Source organism: Elephas maximus, chromosome 1 (assembly GCF_024166365.1).
Source record: "Elephas maximus indicus isolate mEleMax1 chromosome 1, mEleMax1 primary haplotype, whole genome shotgun sequence".
NCBI lineage: Eukaryota > Metazoa > Chordata > Mammalia > Proboscidea > Elephantidae > Elephas > Elephas maximus.
In genome coordinates, this window is record NC_064819.1 from 61,721,292 (window position 1) to 61,748,429 (window position 27,138).

General features: G+C 42.5%; 1 protein-coding gene across 7 annotated transcripts in view; it reads right to left on the reverse strand.

The window, feature by feature from the left end:
* ATXN1 (ataxin 1) overlaps positions 1–27,138 on the reverse strand; it is a 533,523-nt gene that overhangs the window by 235,585 nt on the left and 270,800 nt on the right. For all 7 annotated transcript variants that reach the window (XR_007517400.1, XR_007517403.1, XR_007517401.1 and 4 more), the window contains exon 5: positions 4,498–4,558. The gene's annotated coding sequence lies outside the window, so the exon portion shown is untranslated. The remainder of the gene's footprint in view (positions 1–4,497; positions 4,559–27,138) is intronic.

Genomic DNA, 27,138 nt, shown 5'->3' on the forward strand with positions numbered 1-27,138 from the left:
AAAGCAATACCAAGAACAAAAACTGAAACCAAAACCATTGCCATCAAGTGGATTCCAACTCATAGTGACCCACAGGACACAGCAGAACTGCCCCATAGGGTTTCTAAGGAGCAGCTGGTGGATTCAAACTGCTGACTTGTTGGTTGGCAGCCGAGCTCTTAACAACTGCGCCACCAGGGCCCCCAAAGCAATATGTATCCAAAAAGGCAATACATAATAGCTGTATAATGTGATGAACATAGTTAATGTCACTGAATTGTACACGTAAAAACCGATGAATTGGCTAATATCCTGTTAAATTTTTTACCACACGCACAAAAAGAAGAGGAAGACCAGATGACATAAAAACAATCTTTGTCTAAATAAGACTAAATGAGCTTTTTAAATAAATACAGAATAAAAATTCTATGTGATTACAAAGCAAAAAAAAAAAAGGGCGGAAACATAAATGGATGACAAATATTTTTTTTTAAATGCTTTAGGAGTTCAGGGAAAATGGCATCTGTTGAAGCCAAGAGTGATTGAGGATGGCTTTACAGCAGATTTTACAGGTGAGAAAACAGAGAAATGTTAAAGCCCAAATGCATGTTGTGAAGAAACTGCAATTAGAAACTCTGCCTCTTGTAGAAGTTTCTAGAAGGTAAGAACTGTGTGTTGTATTTCTTTGTACAGCCCTATTTTGCCTACCATGGCACTCGACACTCGTAGGTGTCTCATAAATATATGTAGCATAGTAAGTGAGTATTCCGTTTCCCTAGATTTCACACTGCTCTGGTTCACTGCCAACATTCCAGCCAGGGGCAGCTGACAGACCACAATGTACAGGAAATGCTCTACCCACTCTGCCTTCTCACAGAGCTGCTTTGCCACCCAGAGGACCTCACTACAAACATCGTCTTCTCCCTCTCCAGGTCCCAAGCTCAGTGGGAAAGGGAGGCGAGGATTAATATCAGAGCGATTAACCACTACTAAGGAGGCAGCGGTGGTTCTGTGACAGAATTCTAGTCTTCCATGAGGGAGACGGGCTCCATTCCCTCATGCACAGCCACCACCCATCTGCCATTGGAGGCTTTTGAGTTGCCATGATGCTGAACAGGTTTCAGTAGAGCTTCCGGACTAAGAGACTAGGAAGGAAAGCCTGGCAGTCTGTTTCTGAAAATCAGCTAATAAAATCCTATGGCTCACAACGGTCTGATGCCCAACTGATCATGGGGATGGCATAGGACCTGACAGCATTTCGTTCCATTGTGCATGGGGTCACCATGAGTTGGGGGCTGATTCAAAGGTAGCTAACAGCAACAATTCCTAAGTTCCCATTCTATGCACCATCACAGGTCCTAGGAAGGGAAGGGCAGGAGAGAGGAAGATGGAAACTAAAAGGGGGCATCAGGGCCATACTCATCCTGCCAAGGATAGACTGGCTGCCACAGTTGGATTTTTTTTTTTTTTTCTGGTGGTACAGACATGTTGCTATGGAACCAATACATGCCATCGCAACTTGGCCACTAGTAAATACAATTGCAGTGCTAGCAAGAGCATTTCCCTAGATTGTCCTTAAAGGGACACCATCGATGGTATGCACCGTTTGTGCCTGGAAACAACAGCAGCAGCATTGTTCCCGGGATCCAGCCCAATTGCACAGTATGAAATTGACCCCAATGACTCATGTTTTACAAGGCATACATGCACATGGTTTGTGGATCTATATGGTACACACCCAAAGCATAGGGACCAGGCCACTGGGCATCTTTTTTAGGAGGAAGCTCAGGGTTTCAATCTGTCTTTAGCTTTCTCCCGTTTGGGAAAAGCAAATAGCTTATTATATTTTGGGTAACAATCTGATGCCTCCTGAGTGTCAACATTAAAAAAGTACTTCTGACCCCAGCAGGAAACCAAAGTAGCCACAACTGGTCTACTTGAGTCCCAGATGATTCTTATTTTACCCCTTTACCACTTGTCTCCTCAGACCCTTCTCTATCAGTTCATTCTTTACCAAGAGGGTAGTACAAGTTAGACATGAGAACTGGCATTTCCCCATTTTCCTGAGGCCCTTAATTGTCTCGTACTTTCAGTCATTGGAGTACCTGGATGGTGCAAATGGCTAACACACTGGGCTGCTAACCAAAAGGTCTACCCAGAAGCACCTTAGAAGAAAGGCCTGGCAATCTAGTTCCAAAAAAAAAACAGCCACTGAAAACCCTATCGAGCACAGCTCTACTGTGACGTGAATAGGGTGGCCACCAGTTTGAGATGACTCAATGGCATTTTTTTTTTTTAAAGTCTTAGAATCGCTTGATTCTGCAGAGACTTTAGTTTCCCAGGCCAGCAGCAGATCTCAAAGTCCCATATTACACTATGAAATGCTCTGGGGATAAACCTTTTGGGCTTCTCTTGGGTAAGACGGGAAATGGAAACTCTTATGTTCAAGTTCGTAATGAATGCACATTCACGCAAACCACACGCGGGTATACGGAGAGATCAGTATTAGGGTAACAGCAGGCGATCCTCAGTGATTCAGCAATTCATGTTCTAAATTCCACCCCATACCCTGGCAGAAAGCAGGAGACAGATTAAGCTCAATCATAATTACTCCAGTTGGGAAAAGAGGAGTCCCCAGATGCTAAGATAAAGTGATTCAGTTGACAAGCGGGATAAGACAATGGCCATAGATTCTTAATACCACACTTAAACCAATCACTAGATGAGATGAAATGTTTTGGAAATAAATGCACTTAGCTCACTGACCTAAAAGACCCTGACCCAGAGCCCGATGTAGCACAGGGGTCTTCAAGAGAACCACAGTCAAGTCAACCTTCCCAGATTGTAGTAGGAAATCACATTCTTATACTTTTTTCCATCATATCCCACGATTGTGCTATTCTATAAAAGACAGCGTAATTTTCTTTTGTAATGAAAAAATGTTTCTCTAAAAGTCTCAATGAGTCCAGGTTTATAATGACTCACGAGAGACCTGTGAACCCTCTGCAGGTGTGGACAGCCTTGAGCGGGGGTAGGTAGGTCTGCAGCTGGCCATTTCCCGCCTGCAGGTGCACCTTGGCTTCCTGCTGCAAAACAGATGTCGTACCAAGTCTCAGCACGGGATGTGGCCTTGCAAATGGAAAGCATGCAAGGGAAATTTGCTCTCTCAGACGATGTCAATAATAGAAGTGTTCCACCCACTCCACCAGCCGCTCTTGTTGTTGTTGGGTGCCATCAAGTGAATTCCGACTAATAGCAACCCCATATGACAGAGTAGAACTGCCCCATAGGGTTTTCTAGGCTGTAATCTTTAAGGAAACAGATTGCCAGGTCTTTCTCCTGTGGAGCTGCTGGGTAGGTTCAAACAGCCAACCTTCTGGTTAGCAGGCAAACACTTAACTGTTGCACCACCAGGGCTCCTTGGAGTAGCAGTCAAGTAAGATTACTAGAAGGTTCAGCAGCTAATCACATCATTCCTGACACCTGCCTTAGAAAGGAGCAATCATTGGCTTACACCGCCATCTGTCAGTCTGTCATACTGTGGTGGCAGGAGTGTCGCTGTGATGCTGGAAGTTACATCACTGGCATTTCAAATATCAGCAGGGTCACCCATAGTGGACAGGTTTCAGCAGAGCTTCCAGACTAACAAAGACTAGGAGGAAAGGCCTGGAGATCTACTTCCAAACATTAGCCAATGAAGACCCTATGGATCACAACGAAATATCATACAATATAGTGCTGGAGGATGAGTCCTTTAGCTTGGAAGGCACTCAGAATACACAGTGGCCACAATGGACTTGAGCATACCACTGATCACGAAGCTGGTGCAGGCCCAGGTTGTACACAGGGTCACCATGAATCAGATCAGCTAACAACAGCAATCATTAGTTTATCAATACTACATTCAGCTGAGCCACCTATAACTCTATATCCTCAGAAACCATCTGTGGATTCAACAGGCAGTGTGAAGTCCATACAGCTAGGACTCAAATGCTTCTTTCATCATCCTGGCTTTGCTACTGCCTATGAAACCCCAAACAGGCGATTTTGGGTTCAGTTCCCTCAGCTATAAATAAGGGGCTCTGATGGATGAGCTCTAAAGTCTTATCTGGTACGCATATCCTATTATCTGGGTCACGGTATTCACAAGACAGGGCTCTCACATGAACAAAACGGACCGTTTACCTTTACCCTCAGCAGTACTATCTCTGTGCCTCAGTCACGGAAGACAGCAACTTCCTGCCTCGGCCCTCTGCAGGTTGGACAAAGTAACAGCAGTGATGAGGACAACTCATAAAAGCATAACATGGGAACAGGAAAAAGAAAGGTAAGAGAAGCCTAGGGAAACCTTCTCTGAAAGACCCAATACTGAGGAGAGCTGAAGAACAATTTTCTTGGGAGAAACTTCTGAAGCTTTCCTTGATGCAGAATGCATGCTATCAAAACACCTTTTCTTGGAATATCACAAAAGTTGGATAACATTTTGATATATATAAAAATATATGAACAATCACTCACCCTCTGAAAACAGCAGGTTGATTTCTCTTCACCAAGAAAATGCTCTAATGTCTTTGGAAAACTGGAAGAAAAAAAAGAGAACAACATTAAGTCCATTCTATAAATCACACATGAAATCTCCGGGTGGTGCAAATGGTTAACAAGCTCGGCTACTAAAAAAAAAAAAGGTTAGAGGTTTGAGTCCACCGAGAAGTGCCCTGGAAAAAAGGCCTGGTGATCTTCTGAAAAATCAGCCATTGAAAACCCTACGGAGTACAATCCTACTCGGACGCACAGGGTTGCCATGACTTGGAGTTGACTCAACGGCGACTCGTGCTGGTGGGTAAGTCACACAAGTAGGCAGTCCTAGAGATGACAAACAACCCGAGCACTTAGTACTTTGGCACTTCCGAGGTGCACGATATATCCCTGAAGAACAAATGGATGTACAGCTGTTTGGCTGACTGAGTTTTAAACACTGAGCTCGGAACAATCGATTTGTAGGATAGAATCTTGTGCCTGGTTCATTTATCACTAAATGTGTAATTCTCATGACAGAGGAATATAGGAAATACTTTCTTCGGTATATCACTGAAAATCTCCTATCTAGCACCCCCACTGCAGGCTGACGTGAAGACACCTCAGAGAACAAGCAGAGCACCTCGTTACTGCACTACGCCCTTTCCCCAAATGGCACACGCACCGCTCCACTGCACACAAAGGTCAATGACCCAACAGGGATCCGTAATTAGGCTCGTATGGGAATGTGGACTTGGCAGAGAGGCACTGGAGTCCACATCTCAGGCGGGGTGAGTCATCAGTGATGAAGCCACTTTGTCTGAGATACCGACGGGCCAAACACAGTGTGGGAAAGGGGCGAGACGATGAGAATGTTGGACAGAGGAAGCCTAGAGACAAAGGCGATAAGGGAGTAGCAGCAACAGGCTGTTTAATCTATGCCACGTAGGGGCTAAGTTCAACACCCTTTTTTTTTTTTTTTTTCTTTAATCTAAAGAAATTGCTCTAAAGACTCCATTGCCCTGGGTGACACAAAGGGTTGGCACTCAATTCACTAACCTAAAGGTTAGCAGTTTGAACCCACCCAGCAGTACCACAGAAGACAGGCCTGGCAATCTGCTTCTGGGAAGAGTACAGCCAAGAAAACCCCATAGAACAGTTCTCGTCTATAACATGCGGCGTCACCATGAGTTGAAATCTACGCAACAGCAATGGGTTTTGTTTTGTTGCAGGCTGGAAAGGGGATGTGAGGCAAAACTAGTCTAGCTCCCAGGGTTCCTTCTGTTGCCAACATTCACATGATGCCAGAGCCTTTAGGATGAATTTTAAGAGCTGTAAGAAGGCCACTACTACAAAAACTAACTCGAAATGGATGAAATACCTAAATATAAAATCTAAAATGATAAAGATCATGGAAGAAAAAATAGGGACAATGCTAGGAGCCCTAGTACATGGCATAAACAGTATATAAAACATTACTAACAATGCAGAAGAGAAACTAGATAACCGGGAGCTCCTAAAATTAAAACACCTATGCTCATCCAAAGACTTCACCAAAAGAGTAAAAGGATTACCAACAGACTGGGAAAAAGTCTTTAGCTATGACATTTCCGATCAGCGTCTGATCTCTAAAATCTACATGAAACTGCAAAAACTCAACTACAAAAAGACAAACCAATTAAAAAATGGGTGAAGGATATGAACAGGCACTTCACTAAAGGAGACATTCAGGTAGCTAACAGATACATGAGGAAACACAATCAATGGCCATTAGAGAAATACAAATCACAACTACAATGAGATTTCATCTCACTCCAACAAGGCTGGCACTAATCCAAAAAACACAAAATAATGAATGTTGGAGATGTTGTGGAGAGACTGGAACACTTATACACTGCTGGTGGGAATGTAAAATGGTACAATCCCTTTGGAAATCAATCTGGTGCTTCCTTAAAAAACTAGAAATAGAACTACCATACGATCTAGCAATCGCACTCCTTGGAATACATGCTAGAGAAATAAGAGCCTTTACGTGAACAGATATATGCACACCTATGTTCATTGCAGCACTGTTTACAATAGCAAAAAGATGGAAGCAACCAAGGTGCCCATCAACGGATGAATGGATAATTATGGTATAGTCACACAATGGAATAGTACTCGTTGATAAAGAACAATGATGAATCTGTGAAACATTTCATAACATGGAGGAATCTGGAAGGCATTATGCTGAGTGAAATTAGTCAGTTGCAAAAGGACAAATTTTGTATGAGACCACTATTATAAGAACCCAAGAAATAGTTTAAACAGAGAAGAAAATATTCTTGATGGTTACGAGAGTGGGGAGGGAGAGAGGGAGAGGGGTTTTCACTAATTAGATAGTAGGTAAGAACTATTTTAGGTGAAGGGAAAGATAACGTACAATACAGGAGAGGTCAGCCCAACTGGACTAACCCAAAAGCAAAGAAGTTTCTTGAATAAACTGAATGCTTCGAAGGCCAGCATAGCAGGGGCAGGGGGTTGGGGACCACGGTTTCAGGGGACATCTAAGTCAATTGGCATAATAAAATCTATTAAGAAAACATTCTGCATCCCACTTTGGAGAGTGGCATCTGGGCCATCTAAGACGCATTAATTGGTCTCAGCCCACCTGGAGCAAAGCAGAATGAAGAACACCAAAGACACAAGGTAGTAATGAGCCCAAGAGACAGAAAGGGTCACATAAACCAGAGACTACATTAGCCTGAGACCAGAAGAACTAGATGGTGCCCATCTACAACCGATGACTGCCCTGCCAGGGAACACAACAGAGAACCCCTGAGGGAGCAGGAGAGTAGTGGGATGCAGACCTCAAATTCTTATAAAAAGACCAGACTTAATGGTCTGACTGAGACTAGAAGGACCCCAAAGGTCATGGTCCCCAGACCTGTTAGCCCAAGACAGGAACCATTCCCAAAGCCAACTCTTCAGACAGGGATTAGACTGGACTATGAGATAGAAAACGATACTGGTGAAGAATGAGCTTCTTGGATCAAGTGGACACATGAGATTATGTGGGCAGCTCCTATCTGGAGGGGAGATGAGAGGGCAGAGGGAGTCAGAAGCTGGCCGAATGGACATGAAAATAGGGAGCGGAGGGAAGAAGTGTGCTGTCTCATTATGGGGGGAGCAACTAGGAGTATACAGCAAGGTATATATACATTTTCGTATGAGAAACTGACTTGATTTGTAAACTTTCACTTAAAGCACAATAAAAAAAAAAAAAAAAGGCCACTGCTTTTCCTTCCCTCCCTAAAAGAAGTGGGCTGCCTTGTGGTCGCTGGGGGAGTAGGAAAAGGCTCCTGCAGACGAGGCCCCAAAAGCTTGGAGGCAGACGCCCTCAGTGTCTCAGAATGTACTGGCACTCATTACCGTCGCTCAGAGAAGTCCACAAGTGTTTGTTTTTGATGTTAGCTGCTGTCCAGTCGGCCCCCCTCTTCACGGTGACCCCCAGTACAATGGAACAAAGCGCTGCTCTGTCTGTGCCATTCCCAGGATCTGTTGTAGATCAGCCCACTGTGATCCATAAGGTTTTCACTGGCATATTTTCAGAACTAGATCATCAGCCTTTTCTTCCTAGTCTTAGTTTGGAAGGTCTGCTGAAACCTGTTCGGCATCACAGCAACAAGCAAACCTCCACTGACGGATGGGTGATGGCTGTGCATGAGGTGCACTGGCCAGGAATCGAACGCAGGTCTCCCACATGGAAGGCAAGAATTCTACCACTGAACCACCAATACCACCCGCGAGTGTTTAAAACAAACAAACAAAAATGCCTAAACCCATTGCCATTGAGTTGATTCTGACTCATGGAAACCCCATGTGTTACAGAGCAGAACCATTGGGTTTTCTTGGCTGTGAACATAATGGAAGCTGATTGCCAGGCCTTTCTTCTGTGGTGCCGCTGGACGGGTTCAAACCACCAACCTTTAAACACAACTGTACCGTTAGACTGTCGTAACGAAGGTGAGAGCTACTAAGATGCAGGAAGATACGATTTTGGCTCTTGAGAAGTTTGTACTCTAATTGAAGAGTCAAGACAATATATGCTGGTAAAATCTGTGAGCACCTTCTTTTTAAAGCAACACTTTGTAACCCACTCACACCCTTTTCATCCTAACGGCAGACAAGCCGTCTGCGATAAGAATTATAAAGACCACAAAAACTGATGTCAGAGCCAGTCCTGAGTCTGAATCTCAGCTCAGTCGCATACTAGCTATGCGATACAAGAGACTGAAACCCTCTGAACCCCTTTCACATTTGCATAATGAGAATCGTGTCTACCTTACATAGTGTGTTCAAGTTCTTCCTTCTACCTGGCATGTGGAAGACACTTAATAAAAAAGAAAAAAAGTAGCTTTATTATCATTTGGCACAACACATTTACATACCTATAATGGAAATGGAGAAAAGATACAAGAGAGATTTTTATAATTATAATTTTATAAATTATTATAATATGAATACCTGTGCCATATTCTTTTCCTCACCCCCGAAATTAGAAGAGACAAATGAGAAGAGAATAAAACTGTTTACTGTTGAACAATTAGCTAATAGAGATAAGGGGAAAAAAATACTATAAATCACTAAAAAAATAAATCACTAAAGGTCCCACTAATTATCACCATTAACGTTTTGGTTTACATGCTTCCAGGCTTTCTCCCATGACCAAATATACAGATTATATTATACTCATACTTTTATAAATAAATGTATATACATGCATCCAATTTATTTATAAAATAAAATGATGGTATTCCTATTTTGTGGCCTGATTCTCCTTTTTTTACTCATATTGTAAACCTCTTTTAAAACCAATAAATACCTCTTCATCGTCATGTTTAAGGACTGCATGGGTACAGCATTAAAAGAATGAACCACTAAATATATATTTGTTGAACTGACAGAATCTACCCAAGTGCAACACATTTATGAGAAACAACACGCTGGTAGTTAAATGCTGCATGGCTCTAAGCATCTGACTCATTTCTTCTATGTTTGCATTGTAATTGAGAAAGGCAGATTGTATAGATACAAGAAGTCTCGACAGCAAAAATAAAAAAAAAAAATGTTTTGGTTTGAGTGGGTGTAGCTTAGAAGAATGCAAACTAACACATAAACCACAGGGAAGAATATCACAATCACAGTATGCAGTAGATGTCCAATATTGAAAGGCGACAAAGTTTTTAAAACATAGTCTAACAGTGGATAGCAATGCCAATATCAAAGACGAAACTGGAAGTCTGAAGTTAAAAAAGTATCCCCGTTTTCAACCCAATCATGGTGCAGCTACTTAATGGTACGGAGGAAGACTCTTAAGTGCCTGTAGAAAGAATAATCACATTATTTGAACTTGAATATCTACCAAAAAGCAGCAGAACTCATATGTAGAAGATGCCAAGGCTTGGGCTACTTGTGTAGTCTCGATATTTATAATCTAATTTCTTTCTCAAAGAGAAGGGTTGGTTCAGTAAAACATGTGAAACAGTTTGTTGGAGTTACTTGACACATCCTTGTCCTCTACTGAGAAAATTATGTCATACCTATGACAGTGACTAGCAACATTTCAGGAATATGAAACTTTTTTTTTTTTTTTAATTTTTATTGTGCTTTAAGTGAAAGTTTACAAATCAAGTCAGTCTCTCACAAGGAATATGAAACTTTTGAGGGGAGGTTGAGGTTGTGACCTGTTTAAAAAAAAAAAAAAACTCATTGCTATTGAGTAGATTGGGACCCATAGTTACCCTGTAGGACATAGTAGAACTGCCCCGCAGAGTTTCCAAGGGGCGCCTGGTGAATTTGAACTGACAACTTTTGGTTAGCAGCCACAGCACTTAACCACCACACCACCAGGGTTTCCCCAAATCATCAGAGTGTGGAGATATGCCTCGCCTCCTCCAGCTAAGTATTCCCAGCACAACTCCTGTCTACAAACAGGCAAGAGTTGGAGAATTGGCAGGGAATAACGTGGGGAGAGAGAGAGAGGCAGGACCCGCTACAGTTCTAGAGAAATGCCAAATCAGATGCCAGCAGGAAATCCTGAAGCGATCAAAAGGGGAGAAACAAAGTACAGAAATACAGAATTTAACTTGTGAAGCCAGAATCTATAACAAATTGTTGTTTGTTAGGTGCCGTTGAGTCACTTCTGACTCACAGCGACCTTATATACAACAGAACGAAACACTGCCTGGTCTCATGCCATACTTACAATCATTGTTATGCTTGAGCCCATTGTTGCAGCCACTGTGTCAGTCCCTCTTGTTGAGGGTCTTCCTCTTTTTTGCTGACGCTCTACTTTATCACACATAATGTCCTTCTCCAGGGACTGGTTCCTCCTGACAACATGTCTGAGTCTATGAGACAAAGTCTTGCCATTCTCGCTTCTAAGGAGCATTCTGGTTGTTCCTTTGCATGTTACCTTACACGTCATATTTGCCCTAAATTTCTCATTCCTGGTCAAGGTTATGCAGTTTTAGGGGAAGTGCCAATTTGTGGTGAAAGCCATGCTTTTAGAAGAGACTTTTACTGTTCTACTTTGACCTTGTTATTTGCCATCGAGTTAGCTCTAACACATTGCAACTTTATTTGTAACAGAACGAAACACTGCCCAGTCCTGCATGTCTTCACAAGTGTTGGTGTATTTGAGTCCGTTGGTTCAGCTGCTGTATAGTTTCTTCCAAACTGGGGAGCGGGGGGAATCACCTTCCAGCATTACATTGGACAATATTCTGTTGTGATCCATGGGGTTTCCACTGGCTAATTTACAGAAGTAAATCACCAAGCCTTTCTTCCTAGTCTCTCTTAGTCTGGAAAAAGCTCCCCTAAAACTTGTTCACCATGGGGACCCCGCTAGTATTTGAAATACTGGTGGCATAGCTTTCAGCATCATAGCAACACACAAGCCACCACGGTATGGCAAACTGACAGGTGGTGGCAATCAATGATAGGAGATAAAAACAGACCTTAAATTTTACCACTGGTTAGAGACAGAAAGAGATCTCTTCAACAACTCACACTTGTTATATCATGGAATACGGCCAGAACTACTTTTAAGAAATCTCTTTCGATGATGAAATTCAGGAGTCTGTGAGTTGTCTACAAATCTAACAACAAATTCCTTACATGGACAGAGTATTTGCTTTGTCCAACTCTCTTGGGGTCACTGCTTCCTGAATGAGACAGAACCAGATGGTCAGGGTGTGTCGTGTGCTACGTAACATCTCTTTTATGCAGCCAAGGCTAAATTATACACATTCTTAAATTTCAAAAGGATCTTCATGTTCTTTGATGGTTACATCGGATGGTCCCAGAACACATTTTGTATAGTAGATTAAAAAAAAAAAAAAATTGCTGTTGAGTTGATTCCAACTCACAGCAACCCTACAGGACAGAGTAGAACTGTCCCATGGGGTTTCCAAGGAGCGGTTGGTGGATTTGAACTGCCAGCCTTTTGGTGAGACACCAAGCTGCAGCCAAGCTCTTAACCACTGACCTAGCCATGGATAATTATATTTAAGGTTCTAACATTCTTCATCCAATTGTGTGTCTATGAGAAGTAAGACCTAGCCAGAAAAACCGTGCTAATATATATTCCTTAGTTACATTTTTGAACTTTTATCTTTCCATTTTATTGTGTCATGCTGACTAAGCATCATCGTTGTTGTTCCTGTTGTCATGTGCTGTTTATTTAGACTCATAGAGACCCGAGGTGACAGAGTATAACTGCCCCATAGGGTTTTCTCAGTTGTTTAAGGTAGCAGATTGCCAGGTCTTTCTCAGCAGAGTCACTGAGGGGTTTGACCTTTTGGTTAGCGGCCAAGGTTTAATCACTACACCACCAGGGCTCCTTGAGTAAGCATCAGATTCCTTAATGCTAGTCACTATTGCTTACTGAGTGGCTACTTTGTGCTTAGAAGAAATGTAACCAGAATGCCCTTTAGAAGCAAGAATGGCAAGGCTTCAACTCGTTTACTTTGGACACTTTATCAGGAGAGCCCAATGGCTAGAAAAGGACATCATGTTTAGTAAAGTTGAGGGTCAGCAAAAACGAGGGAAACCCATAATGAGATGCACTGACACAACGGCGACGACAACGGACTCAGACCCACCAACAATCATGAAGACGGTGCTGGCCCAGGTAATGTTTCCTTCTGTTATTCATAAGGTGGCCATGAGTCAGAGCCGTGTCAAAGGCAACTAACAACAACAACTGCTTTTTGGTAACAATTTGTATCTATTGTCTCTATTCTTCACAAAACCTCTGTAAAACAGGTTCTATTAGCCCCACTGTATAGATGAGGAGAACAAGGCTCAAGTAACATTCAAGGTTACATAACTAGTAAGTGAGTGACAAAGCAAGAAGTCACAGCTAGGTTTGTCTGGGTTTCACAGCCAAATAAAACAGACATGAGCACCTTGGCCACACTCACGCAGATTTTTAGATTAAAACCCAAATGCGTAAGCATTCTGCCAAACAAAACAATAAGCACTTGCTTTCACTGTATGAACAGATTATTTCTTTTTCCAAGATATGTATTTTGGGGTCTGTTATGGATTGAACTGTGTCCCCCAAAAATATGTGTTGTAAATCCTAGCCTCTAAGCCTATGGTTATAATCCCATTTGGGAGTGTTTTTGGTATGTTAACGAAACAGGATTAGTGTAGTGCGTATCTTGAGTCAATCTGAGATATAAAAGAGATTAAGCAAGCAAGCTAGCGTGCAGAGATGGGGTGAGATAGATGGCGCGCCACATGGAGATCTCCAATGAACCAGTACGCGGAAGCTGAAGAGACAAGGACCTTCCTCCGGAGCCAACAGAGAGAGAAAGCCTTCCCCTATTGCCGGCATTCTGAATTCAGACTTCTAGCCTCCTAAACTGTGAGAGAATTACTTTCTGTTCGTTAAAGCCATCTACTTGTGGTATTGTTCTTATAGAAGACAGATATACCAGATCACCAAGACAGGGTGGCAAGCAAAGATGCCAGAGCAAAAGTTACCCCTAACATTCAGCAGAGTCGCGCTTTAGTGCTAGACAAGCGCTATTGAGGCGGAACGGCAGGATCAAAGTGCTGACAGTTGCAGCCACACAAGATGTAGCCTGGCAAGTTGGTCTAACAATTACTTTGCATCATTCTGATTACGAGCCGCAAGCATGCAATCAACAGCATAGCGACAATCTTAAAGGATCTCCATCAGCATTTTACTTCAGTTACCAAAGCGTGGCAGATTGAACACACTCTCATCTGACCTAAACGCAATGCTAATGACCTAAACACAAAGAATGTGTAAGAACAATAATGGCGCAAGGACACTGGCCTTGTTGGGGGCCACCGACTAGAATAGCTGCATTTTATTTCGTTCAAGGCTTTCATTTACTACGTCAGAGTAAATAATATTTCCGTCCTTCTCACCTGATCAATGTATCCATATTCTAACTTGACTTAATGATTTAAGGAAGTTTACCAGCCCTCAAAATACTGCACTCTCTATATATCCCTCTACAAGGGGCACTTTTCATATTTCGTTATAAATTTTTGTGGATAATCATCTCTCCCACTGTTACAGATTGAGATGTGTCCTTCAAAAACATGTGCTGAAGTCCCGACTCGAGTACCTGTGAATGTGACCCTGTTTGGAAGCAGAGTCTTTGAAGGTTAACATAAGGTCATACTGGAGAAGGATGGGTCCTAATCCTATATGTCTCTGGTCCTTTAAAAGAGAACAGTCCCAGAGAGTTAGACACAGGGAGAAGATACCCTAGGAAGATGCAGCTGCAAGCCAAGGAATGCCAAAGTTGGCTAGGCGTCACCAGAAACTAGGGGAGAAGTATGGAGCAGTTTCTCTCTAGAGCTCTTAGAAGGAATCACCATGGCTGATACCTTGATTTGAACTTCCAGCCTCCAAACAATGCATTTCTATTCATGTAAGTCCCCCACATTGTGGCATTTTGTTATGGCAACCCTAGTACACTCACTAATGGTGAACCATCTCTGACAGCATGGACTTTTTTTTTTTTAACCATTTATCTCTTCATTCCCAATGCTTAGACCCCAAACCCCACCTCCATCAAGTCAATTTCAAATTATAGCCACCCTATAGGACAGAGCAGAACCACCCCATATGGTTTCCAAGGTTGTAATCTTTACAGAAGTAGACTGCCACATCTTTCACCCACAGAATGGCAGGGGAGGTCAAACCACCAACCATCTGGTTAGCAGCCAAGTACTTAGCAACTGTGCCAGCAGGGCTCCTTATGCCTACACCAATGTCTGGCATATATAGTAATCCACTGCCGTCGAGTTGATTCCTACTCATAGCGACCCTATAGAACAGAGTAGAACTGCCCCATAGAGTTTCCAAGGAGCACCTGGTGGATTCAAACTGCTGACCTCTTGGTTAGCAGCCACAGCGCTTAACTACTACGCAACCAGGGTTTCCGGCATATAAAGTAGATACTCAAATTATGCCTGTTTAATGATTCGATGAATGAATTCTCATCAGATCATACGTAAAAAGGCATGCTTACTGAGTGCATGAATGGCCCGACGTTGCAGAAGTGACTAGCCCCTCAAAGGGCAATATGTGAATTCCCAAATGTGCCTATAAACTGGGAAAACCAAAAAAAAAAAAAAGACCCATTGCCATTGAGTCGATTCCAACTCAAAGCAACCCTATAAGACAGAGTAGAACTGCCCATGGGTCTTCCAAGGAGCAGTACTTAACTACTTCGCTGTATATAAATACCATCGAATTCAGTACAGACTTATTCTTAGGAAATGATAACATACAAATATAAAAATAAGGAAACACTGCCCTCATAGCAAGTTAAGAAAATCATTTCTAAACGAACTTGCAACAGAGTTTCATTTTCAACATTCAAGCCTAAAACTTAAGGGGGAGATAATATTTAGGGAGTGGTTTACAAGGCAATAATTAAAATGACTATAGGTTGGAGAACCAGATCTAAAAGAAAATACTGATTATTCCTTGTTGATGTCGAGTCGATTCTGACTCCCAGTGACCCTACAGAACAGGGGAGAACTACCCCATAGGGTTTCCAAGGCTGTAATCTTTCCGGAAGCAGACTGCCATATCTTTCTCCAGCAAGGTGCCAATGGTGGGTTTGAACTGCCGACCTATCAGTTAGAGCTGACAGCGTAACCACTGTACCACCAGAAGTGTGTTCTTTAAGCCTTTCTGTAGACATAACTGAAGTTCAGTAAATACTCAAAAGCAATAACGTATCTATGAGACCTTTATAGTTTCCAAAGTACTCAGGTATAGAGTGGTCAGGTAAAAGTCAACATCACTATCTTATATATATGGTTTTAAAAACGGGACCTCTTAAATGTCTAGAACAGGCAGGGGTTGGCAAACTTTTTCTGCAAGGGGACAGAGAGCAAATTTTTAGACTCTGTGGGCCAGTCAGTTGCTGTCACAACTACTCAACTCTGCCACTGTAGTACAAAAATAGCATGGCTGTATTCCGATAAAACATTATTTACAAAAGCAGGTGGGGGCCGAATTTGGTCCACAGGTCAGTTTGTCAACACCTGGTCTAGAAAATCATTATGCTGGAAAATTATAAGACAGAATTTCTGCTTACTCCTTGTCTTGGATTATAGCGTTGCCGCAACAGAAATACCACAAGTGGGTGACTTTAAAGAACGGAAATTTATTTTATCACAGATCTAGACACGAAGTAAAAGATATAATCTCTTTCGGGAAAAAGAAGTATTATAGATTGACTCATGTCTCCCCAATATATTTGTTGATATCAGTCCAAATCAGAGTATCCACCGTGTCAACTCCTTCTGTGATCCTCTCTCCTGGTTTCTGGTGTCTACCAGTGATCCTTGGCCTTCCTTGGTGTTCCTTGGGACCTGTCTTCCTTGTGTGTGTCTCTATGCCTATTCCCCTCTTTTTATAACTCAGAAGGTATTAGGTTTGGGGCTCACTCTACTCTTACATGAATCATTAACATAACAAAAGAAAGCCCCTATTTCCAAACAAGATCACTTTTACAGGTACCAAACCACATTGCTGGCCGTGGAGTTGATTCCAACTCATAGTGACCCTATACAACAGAGCAGAAATAACCCATACGGTTTCTAAAGAGCAGGTGGTGGATTCAAACTGCCGACTTTTTTGTTAGCTGCTGAGCTCTTAACCACTGTACCACCAGGCCTCCTTTACATGTACAGGGGTTAGGATTTCAACACATACTTTGGGACATACACAATTCAATCCATGACACTCCTTTTTACCAAAAGAAATTATAGTTTTACTTAGTAAAAAGTTAACAGATTTGGTAAGGAAGAAGTAAAAGTATCTCTATTTGCAGATCTTATACAGAGAAAACCCTAAAGAATCCTCAAGAAAACTACTGAAACTAATAGAAGAGTTCAGCAGAGTATCAGGATACAAGATAAACATACAAAAATCAGCTGGATTCCTCTACATCAACAAAAAGAACACCAAGGAGGAAATCACAAATCAATACCATTTACAGTAGGCCCCAAGAAGATAAAATACTTAGGAATAAATCTTACCAGAGATGTAAAAACCTATACACAGAAAACTACAGGACACTACTGCAAGAAACCCAAAGAGAACTACATAGGTGGAAAAACATACCTTGCTCATAGATAGGAAGACTTAACCCTGTAAAAATGTCTATTCTACCAAAAGCGACCTATAGATACGATGTAATTCCGATCCAAATTCCAACCACATTTTTTCGTGAGATGGAGAAACAAATCACCAACTTCATATGGAAGGAAAAGAGGCTCCGGATAAGTAAAGCATTACTGAAAAAGAACTAAGTGGGAGGCCTCACACTACCTGATTTTAGAGCCCAATTTTATACCATCACAATAGTCAAAACAGCCTGGTACTGGTACAACAACAGATACATAGACCAATGGAACAGAATTGAGAATCCAGACATAAATCTATCCACATATGAACAGCTGATATTTGACAAAGGCCCAAAGTCAGTTAAACGGAGAAAAGACAGTCTTTTTAACAAACGGTGCTAGCATCTGCAAAAAAATAGAAGCAAGACCCATACCCCACTCCATGCACCAAAAGTAACTCAAAATGGATCAGAGACTTAAATATAAAATCTAAAACAATAAAAATCATGGAAGAAAAAATACAGACAACGCTAGGAGCCCTAATACATGGCATAAACAGTATAAGAAACATTACTAACAATGCAGAAGAGAAACTAGATAACTGGGAGCTCCTAACAACACCTATGCTCATCCAAAGACTTCACCAAAAGAGTAAAAAGATTACCAACAGACTGGGAAAAAGTTTTTAGCTATGACATTTCCGATCAGCATCTGATCTCTAAAATCTACATGATACTGCAAAAACTCAACTACAAAAAGACAAAAAAACAATTAAAAAATGGGCAAAAGATATGAACAAACACTTCACTAAAGAAGACATTCAGGTGGCTAACAGATACATGAGGAAACGCTGACGATCGTTAGCCACTAGAGAAATGCAAATCAGAACTACCATGAGATTCCATCTCACTCCAACAAGGCTGGCATTAATCCAAAAAACACAAAATAATGAATGCTGGAGAGGTTGTGGAGAGACTGGAGCACTTATACACTGCTGGTGGGAATGTAAAATGGTAGAACCACTTCGGAAATCGATTTGGCGCTTCCTTAAAAAACTAGAAATAGAACTACCATACGATCCAGCAATCCCACTCTTGGAATATATCCTAGAGAAATAAGAGCCTTTACACGAACAGATATATGCACACCCATGTCCACTGCAGCACTGTTTACAATAGCAAAAAGATGGAAGCAACCAAGGTGCCCGTCAACAGATGAATGGATAAATAATGGTATATTAACACAATGGAACACTACGCATCAATAAAGAACAATGATGAATCTGTGAAACATTTCCTAACATGGAAGAATCTGGAAGGCATTATGCTGAGTGAAATTAGTCAGTTGCAAAAGTACAAACATTGTATGAGACCACTATTATAAGAACTCAAGAAATAGTTTAAACAGAGAAGAAAATATTCTTTGATGGTTACGAGTGGGGGGAGGGAGAGAAGGAGAAGGGTTTTCACTAATTAGATAGCAGATAAGAACTATTTTAGGTAAAGGGAAAGATAACACACAGTACAGGAGAGGTCAGTACAACTGGGCTAAACCGAAAGCAAAGAAGTCTCCTGATTAAAACGAACACTTCAAAGGCCAGCATAGCAGGGGTGGGGGCTTGGGGACCATGGTTTCAGGGGCCACCTAAGTCAATTGGCGTAATAAAATCTATTAAGAAAACATTCTGCATCCCACTTTGGAGAGTGGCATCTGGGGTCTTCAACTCTAGCAAGCAGCCATCTAAGATGCATCAATTGGTCTCAACCCACCTGGAGCAAAGGAGGGTGAAGAACACCAAAGACATAATGTAATTATGAGCCCAAGAGACAGAAAGAGGCACAGAAAGCAGAGACTACATTAGCCTGAGACCAGAAGAACTAGGTGGTGCCTGTCTACAACCAATGACTGCCCTGCCAGGGAACACAACAGAGAACCCCTGAGGGAGCAGGAGAGCAGTGGGATGCAAACCCCAAATTCTCATAAAAAGACCAGACTTAATGGTCTGACTGAGACTAAAATTACCCCAAAGGTATGATCCCCAGACCTTCTGGTAGCCCAAGTCAGAAGCCATTCCTAAAGCTAACTCTGCAGACAGGGATTGGACTGGACTATGGGATAAACAATGATACTGGTGAAGAACGAGCTTCTTGGATCAAGTAGACTCATGAGACTATGTTGGCATCTCCTGTCTGAAGGGGAGACAAGAGGGTAGAGGGAGTCAGAAGCTGGCCAAACAGACACGAAAATAGAGAGTGGAAGGAAGGGGTGTGCTGTCTCATTAAGGGGAGAGCAACTAGGAGTATATAGCAAGGTGTTTCTAAATTTTTCTATGAGAGTCCAACTTGATTTGTAAACTTTCATTTAAAGCACAATTAAAAAAAAAACCTCAGTAACCAATTAAAAAGAAAAAGTTAATGGATGACAACATGATACAATATCCAGTGAACCAAAAGCACAGTGAATGGCTTGTTTCTGCAATGTTCACCATTGAACCTCCTCCACCAAGCACACAAGGGAAGGTCTCTCAATGCCAGATGGATTTTCCAGAGTGTTGAGTCCCTGTGCATTCACCCCTGCTTGACATATGTACACAGGAAACTGGCTGTCCCATGGGACCCCAGAAAACAGTTCAATAGCTTTTGAAGTACCCCATTATCTAGGCAAGCCAGAAGATCCTCGTGATCACTTGGCCCTATAAAGGTGGATGTTTGGACTAAGATGTCCCAAGGTCAAGGCCAGTCTTTCTCGAGAGAGCTGCTCTATGAGAGGCAGCTGAGCAACAGTGACTTGACTTGAGCATTCCAGGAAATTGGCTGAAATTTGAGAGCCTCCACATCCAGGAATCATTTGGAGTACAAGAGGCTGTGAGGGCTACTATGATTCAAGTGAGCTCTGCAGATTAGATGTATATGTGAGCAGGATGCCTGCAATGTTCTTTTCTGAGCCCTTCAAACTCAGAGATTTGATTTGACAGTGGATCAGGAGTCAAGTCAATGGTAGATAGGAATACTGTGAAGTTAGAAAAGTTGACCATAATTCATAGAGGGACATGAAATAGACCGATGAAAAGTAAAAGAAACTCTTATAACTAGAACAAGGAAACTCCCTCTTTGAGGATTACAGAGAAAACTCACCATCTCCAGAGAAGGGTAAGACAGTCTTTCTCTCTCTCTCCAACCCTGTTCTCCTTGGTCCTGCATATGCGTACCTGCTTTCACTTGACTCGCTTGAAACATAAGCTCCTCTGGGTCTAATTCTGTATAACATTTAATACCATATACAGTGCATAACAGGTGACCTCATGGAATTTGTCCCTATTTACACAGCACTCTTCCAGCGATTACTCAGATCTCATCCCTGCAAAGTCAAATTGGTACAGGGCTGCATTACCACTACAGACAGAATGATGCCACGTCATGGTTTCTCCATTAGCTGATGGAAAGTGATACCAACTCTTCTCATCATCTTTTTTTTATAGTCATAATCTTTTACTTTTTAATGTAGTAAACAAATACGTAACAAAACTTTTGCCATTTCAACAATTTTCACATATACAATTCAATGACATTAATTATGTTCATCATGTTGTTCAACCATCACCTTTATCCCTTCCCAAATTTTTCCATCACCCTTAACTCAGTGTGCCCTAAGCATGTATATTCCTTTCTCCCTCCCTCCCACTCACCCCTGGTAATTAATAAACTTTGGTCTTTATACACTTAGCTATTCTAGATTTTTCATATTAAAGGGTGCCATACAATGTTTGTCCTTCCTGATTTACTTATTTCACTAACAACTTCCCATAATCTTGATATGAATGGCAAGACATATCCAAGCCGTAAGAGAAAAGGAAGGTCCCATGGTCATAGGGCTTATACTTGACACTGACAATTATAAACCTACCCTCAGGTGACAGCAGATCTTCCCATGCTGCCAAAACAAGGTAGAATGCTGGGCAGTCATCAGGTAAATTTGGGTCATACAATTCCCACTCAATTACCCAGAACAGCCACTGGGGAGTCTCAAACATCCTAGTTAATCAAAATATTTTTGGATGTCAGAGTTGTGATGGTTAAGGTTGTGTGTCAACTTGGCTGGGACATGATTCTCACTGATGTAGCAGTAATGATGTAGTATGCCAGTAACGTAATGATGCGATCATCCTCCATGATGTGATCTGATGTGATCAACCAATCAGTTGTAAGGGGAGTTTCCTTGGAGATGCTGCCTACATCCAATATATGTATGGATGTTCTGACAAAGCTCACTCGCTTGCTCTGGATCCTGCAACTGGCTCGTCATCATCTCACCTCCAGTTCTTGGGACTTGAGGCAGAGGCCTGCCAATACTGCCTGCTGATCTTGGCATTTGTCAGCCTCTGTAGCCTATGAGCCAGCAGCCTGCCATCTGACCTGCTGATCTTGGATTCATCAGCCCCTGCAGCTACTTAAGTAAGGAGAAGCCTCCAACCTGATGCCTGAACCAAGGACTTGGGACTTGTCAGCCACTACAACCATACAATGACATGAGCCATTGCTTTGAAATAAATCTCTCTCTGTGTATGTATATATATATATACATGCATATGTATGTACATATATACACATATATCTTTTATATGTATATACACACACACACACACACACACACACACACATACATATATTTATACACTACAATGGTTTTGCTTCTCTAGAGAATCCAGCCTAAGGCATTGGTACTGAGAATTTTTCCAGAGAAAAAAAATTGTAAGGATGGGTTTTCTAAATTCGTTCTCAAATCTGACTAGTCTAAAAGGCACTGATGACTTCACCTCCAGTAGTAAAGAGGACGCTACTAATACATGGAGTGAGGTGTCAATATTAACATGCAAAATATCACCACCTACAGACCAAGTGGAGCTCTGGTGGCACAGTGGTTAAGACCTGGGCTGCAAACTAAAAGGTCAGCAGTTCAAATCCACCAACCACTCCTTAGAAACCTTATGGGGCAGGTCTATTCTGTCCTACAGGGTTGTTATGAGTCAGAGTCAACTCAATGGCAGTGGGTATAGGTATACATGAAGCATTGGTGAGAAGTGAGGCTCTGGGTGATCACATGTTTGACACTTTTCTACTAATTTGTCAGAATGAGAGCTATAGGAAAGCTGGTTATTCGGCCTAACGTTCGCTAGACAGAGTGGTGAAAGAGATGAGCTCAGAGCTTCAGAGTCACAGCTCCAGTGCCACATAAAAGACCTCAGAGTTGCCACTTGTGCCCTGAAAGAAAGCTTTATTTCTTGGAGTAACATAGCTGATAATGCTGAAATCCAAACCCAGAGTTTTATCGTAAGACTGGTTTAATTACAATGCCAACCAAATTCCCAACCTCGAATGGTGTCTGAAGTTAAAGTGAGGGTATTGATTGGGAATAAATGGGATCCTGAAACTTGGGATTGGGACATATCAGCAGATAATTGAGAAGCTGGGGACACTGAACCTCTAAATTCCATTGACTCACTCCTGCCAACAAAACCATCCCTCCTACTCCTAGATTACTCCATCTATGTCTGCTAAGCGGAAACCCTCATGGCACAGTGGTTAAGAGCTACGGCTGCTAACCAAAAGGTCGGCAGTTCAAATCCACCAGGTGCTCCTTGGAAACCCTATGGGGCAGTTCTACTCTGTCCTATAGGGTCGCTATGAGTCAGAATTGACTCCAAGGCAATGGGTTTTTGGTCTGCTAAGCTACCCTCCCGAGTAAAACCATATCCCTTCCACCTCCATCTGATGAGATTAACCAGCTGTGTCTGAAGAGCCTTTGTCCAAGTCATCACCTAGGGCAACATCTGAGTCATCACATGGGATAGCCTCTGAGTCTTGCCTGGGGTATCGCCTGGGGTAGATGCCTTATAAGACATAGTTGAATGTTCCCAGGACCCACCTCCACCACTGATTTTTGCTTCTAGACCTATTAACTAGGCTTAAGTCTCAATGAGCCCCAAAAGATGAAATACAAATTGTGACCCAGGAGAGGGTATGTTACACTCCAGAAGAGCTGCTTCAGCTCTCTAATATGTACAAACAGAAATGTGGGGAATACATGTAGGAATGGCTATTAAGGGTGTGGGATAATAGTGAAAATAATACAAAGTTGGATCAGTCTGAGTTTATTGATATGGGCCCACTGAGCAATTCATTCAGTATTTCAGCTTGGGAGGTTAGAAAAGGATCCAGCAGTTTATTTGGTTGGTTCACTGAAGCACAGATGATGTGGTGGCCTACATTAAATCAAGTTCAAGTACCAGATCTGCTGTGGTATACTGTATCCAAAGGCTTAGGGAAATTGGCATGCTCGAGTGGATTTATCAGGTTAGGCCCACAGACCCACACCTGGAATGCCCAGAGGACACACCTTTTACCACAACAGTGAGGAACAAATTTGTGAAGGGAGTCCCAGCATACTTGAAGACTGATATGTTTGCTGTTTTATGTAAGCCAGATTTGACAACCCTAATTGAATTAAGACACCTAACTACAACAGGGTTGATTGGACCTCATGATAGTAGGGGCCAACTGGTGACACTCGATTGACAAAGACAAGGTGGGTGTAATTCCCGCAATGGGTGGCAGAGTTAAATCAGTGATCAGAGTAGTATGACTTCTATGCATTTATGGCATTGGCTACTTAGACATGGTATCCCTAGGATTGAAATACATGGGAAATCTACTAAATATTTACTTGATCTGTACAAATGGAAGAATTCTAGGTCAAGTGAATGGCAGTCTAACTTGAATCACCAGAATAAAGAGTCTTGGCCCCAAAATCAATTACCAGACTCAAGCCAGTTTACAGCTCTTGAATGAAAGGGAGGCCAGGTCCCCTTGAGGAAGTACCCCAAAACACTGCCAAAATTTATACCGTTAGTCTTTCTCCCAGTCTTCCCCAAAAGGATCTATGGCCTTTTACGAGAGAAACTGTTCACTGGGGAAGAGGAAATAATCAGACTTTTCAGAGATTACTGGATACTGGCTCTGAATGGACACTAGTTCCGGGAGACCCAAAACATCACTACGGACCACCAGTCAAGTGGGAAGCCAAGTGGAAGCCATGAGAACTGCCCCTATCTAGTAAAATACACCCAGTGTCTAAAGTAGCAAACCAAAAGCAATATGACATTCCTGGAGAGACTGCAGATTACTGATACTTGAAGGATGCAGGGGTGGTGATTCCCACCACATCCTCATTCAACTTGCCTATTTGGCCTGTGCAAAAAAACAGATGTATCTTGGTGAATGACAGTGCATTACCAAAAACTTAACCAGGCAATGACTCTAATTGTAGTTGCTGTTCCAGATGTGGTTCCATTGCTTGAGCAAATTAATGCATCCCCTGGTACCTGGTATGCAGCTACTGATTTGGCCAATGCCTTTTTCTTGATTCTGGTTTTGAAGGAACACCAGAAACAGTCTGCCTTCAGCAGGTAAAACCAGCAATATGCCTTCATTGTCCTACCTCAGAGGTATATCAACGTTCTAGCTCTATGTCATAATTTAGTCTTCGGGGGCCTTGATTGCCTTTCCCTTCCACACAATGTCACACTGGTCCATTATATTGATGACATTATGCTGACTGTACCTAGTAAGGAAGAAATGTCAATGACTCTGCACTTACTGGTAAAATATTTGCATGCTAGAAGATGGGAAATTTATTTGACAAAAATTCAGATGCCTTCCATCTCAGTGGATTTCTAGGGGTCCAGTGGTATGGGACATGTCGAGATATTCCTTCTAAAGTGAAGAATAAGTTGTTACATCAGGTCTGACCTACAACTTTAAAAAAGGCACAATGCCTGGTGGGCCTCTTTGGATTTGGGAGGCAACATATCCCTCATTTGGGTATGCTACTCTGGCCTATTTATCGAGTGACACGAAAAGCTGCTGGTTTTGAGTGGCTCTGCAACAGGCTCAGGCTGCCATGAAAGATGCTCTGCCACTTAGGCCATATGATCTGGCTCAGCCAATGGTGCTTGAAGTGTCAGTGGCACACAGAGATGCTTTTTGGAGTCTTTGGCAGGCCCCTATTGGTGAATCACAGTGCATACTCTTAGAATTTTGGAGCAAAGCCTGCCACCCTCTGTAGATAACTACTCCATGAACTGGGTGTTAACTGACCCACAATCATAAAGTTGGATGTGCACAGCAGCACTCCATCATTAAGTGAAAGTGGTATATAAGAGATAGGGCCCAAGCAGGACCTGAAGGCACAAGTAAATTGCATGAGGAATTGGCCTAAATGTGCATGGTCTCCACTCCCATCACATTACCTGGCCTCTCCTAGTCTGTACCTGTGGGCCTCATGGGGAGTTCCTCATCATCAGTCAACTGAGGAAGAGACAGCTCGTGCCTGGCTTACAGATGGTTCTCTGCGATATGAAGGTGTCACTTGTAAGTGGACAGTGGCAGCACTACCACCCCTTTCGGGGACCTCTCTGAAGGACAGTTGTGAAAGGAAATCCTCCCAAGGGTCAGAACTTCAAGCAGTGCCCTGGTTGTTCACTTTGCATCAAAGGAGAAATGTTCAGATGTGCAACTGTATACTGACTCATGGACTCATGGGCTGTGGCCAGTGGTTTGGCTGGATGGTCAGGGACTTGGAAGGAGTGTGATTGGGAAATTGGTGACAAGGAGGTATGGAGAAAAGGTATGTGGATAAACTTCTTTGAATGGGCCAAAGAAGTGAAAATATTTGTGTCTCATGTGAATGCTCACCAAAGGGTGACCTCAGCAGAGAAGGATTTTAACAATCAAGTGGATACGATGACACATTCTATGGAAACCAGTCATTCTTTTTCCTCAGCCACTCCCATCATTGCCTACTGGGCTCATGAACAAAGTGGCCATGGTGACAGGGACAGAAGTTATTCACGGGTTCAGCAACATGGGCCTCTACTGACCAAGGCCGGCTTGGCTATAGCCATTGCTGAGTGCCTAATCTGCCAGCAGCAGAAATCAACACTGAGTTCCCAATATGGCACCATTCCTCAGGGCAATCAGCTAGCAACCTTGTGACAGGTTGATTACACTGGACCACTTCATCATGGAAAGGGCAGCATTTCATTCTCACTGGGATAGGCACCTACTACGAATACAGATTTGCCTTCCCTGAACATAATTATTTTGCCAAAACTACCACCACCCACTGACTCACAGAATGCCTTACCCACTGTCACGGTATTCCACACAGCATCACCTCAGATCAAGGGACTCACTTCACAGTAAATGAAGTGCGGCAATGGCCCCACTTTCATAGAATTCACTGGTCTTACCATATTCCCCATCATCCTGAAGCAGCTGGCTTGACAGAATGATGGAATGGCCTTCTAAAGACACAATTATGGCATCGGCTAGGTGGCAATACTTTGAATGGGCTATATATTCTCTAAATCAGCATCCACTATATGATGCTGTTTCTCCCATAGCCAGGATTCATGGTTCCAGGAATCAATGAGTGGAAACGGGAGTGGCACCGCTCACTATTACCCTTAGTGACCCACTCACGATATTTCTGCTTCCTATCCCCACAATGCTCTGGGGGTCTAGACATCTTAGTTCCAAAGGGAGGAATGCTTCCACCTGGAGATACAACACAGATCCCACTAAAATGGAAGTTATGAATGCCACCTGACCACTTTGGGTTCCTCATGCCTCTGGATCAACAGGCAAAGAAGGGAGTTGCCATATTGGCTGGTGTACCAAGGGGAAATTGGATTGGTGCTGCATAATGAAGGTAAAGAAGAGTATGTGTGGAATGCAAGAGATCCCTTAGGGCATCTCTTAGTACTACCATGCTCTGTGATTAAAGTCAATGGGAATTACAGCAATCCAATTTTGACATGACTACTAATGGCCTAGACCTTTCAGGAATGAAGGTTTGGGTCACCCCACCAGGCAAAGAACCATGATCAGATGAGGTGCCTCCTGAGGG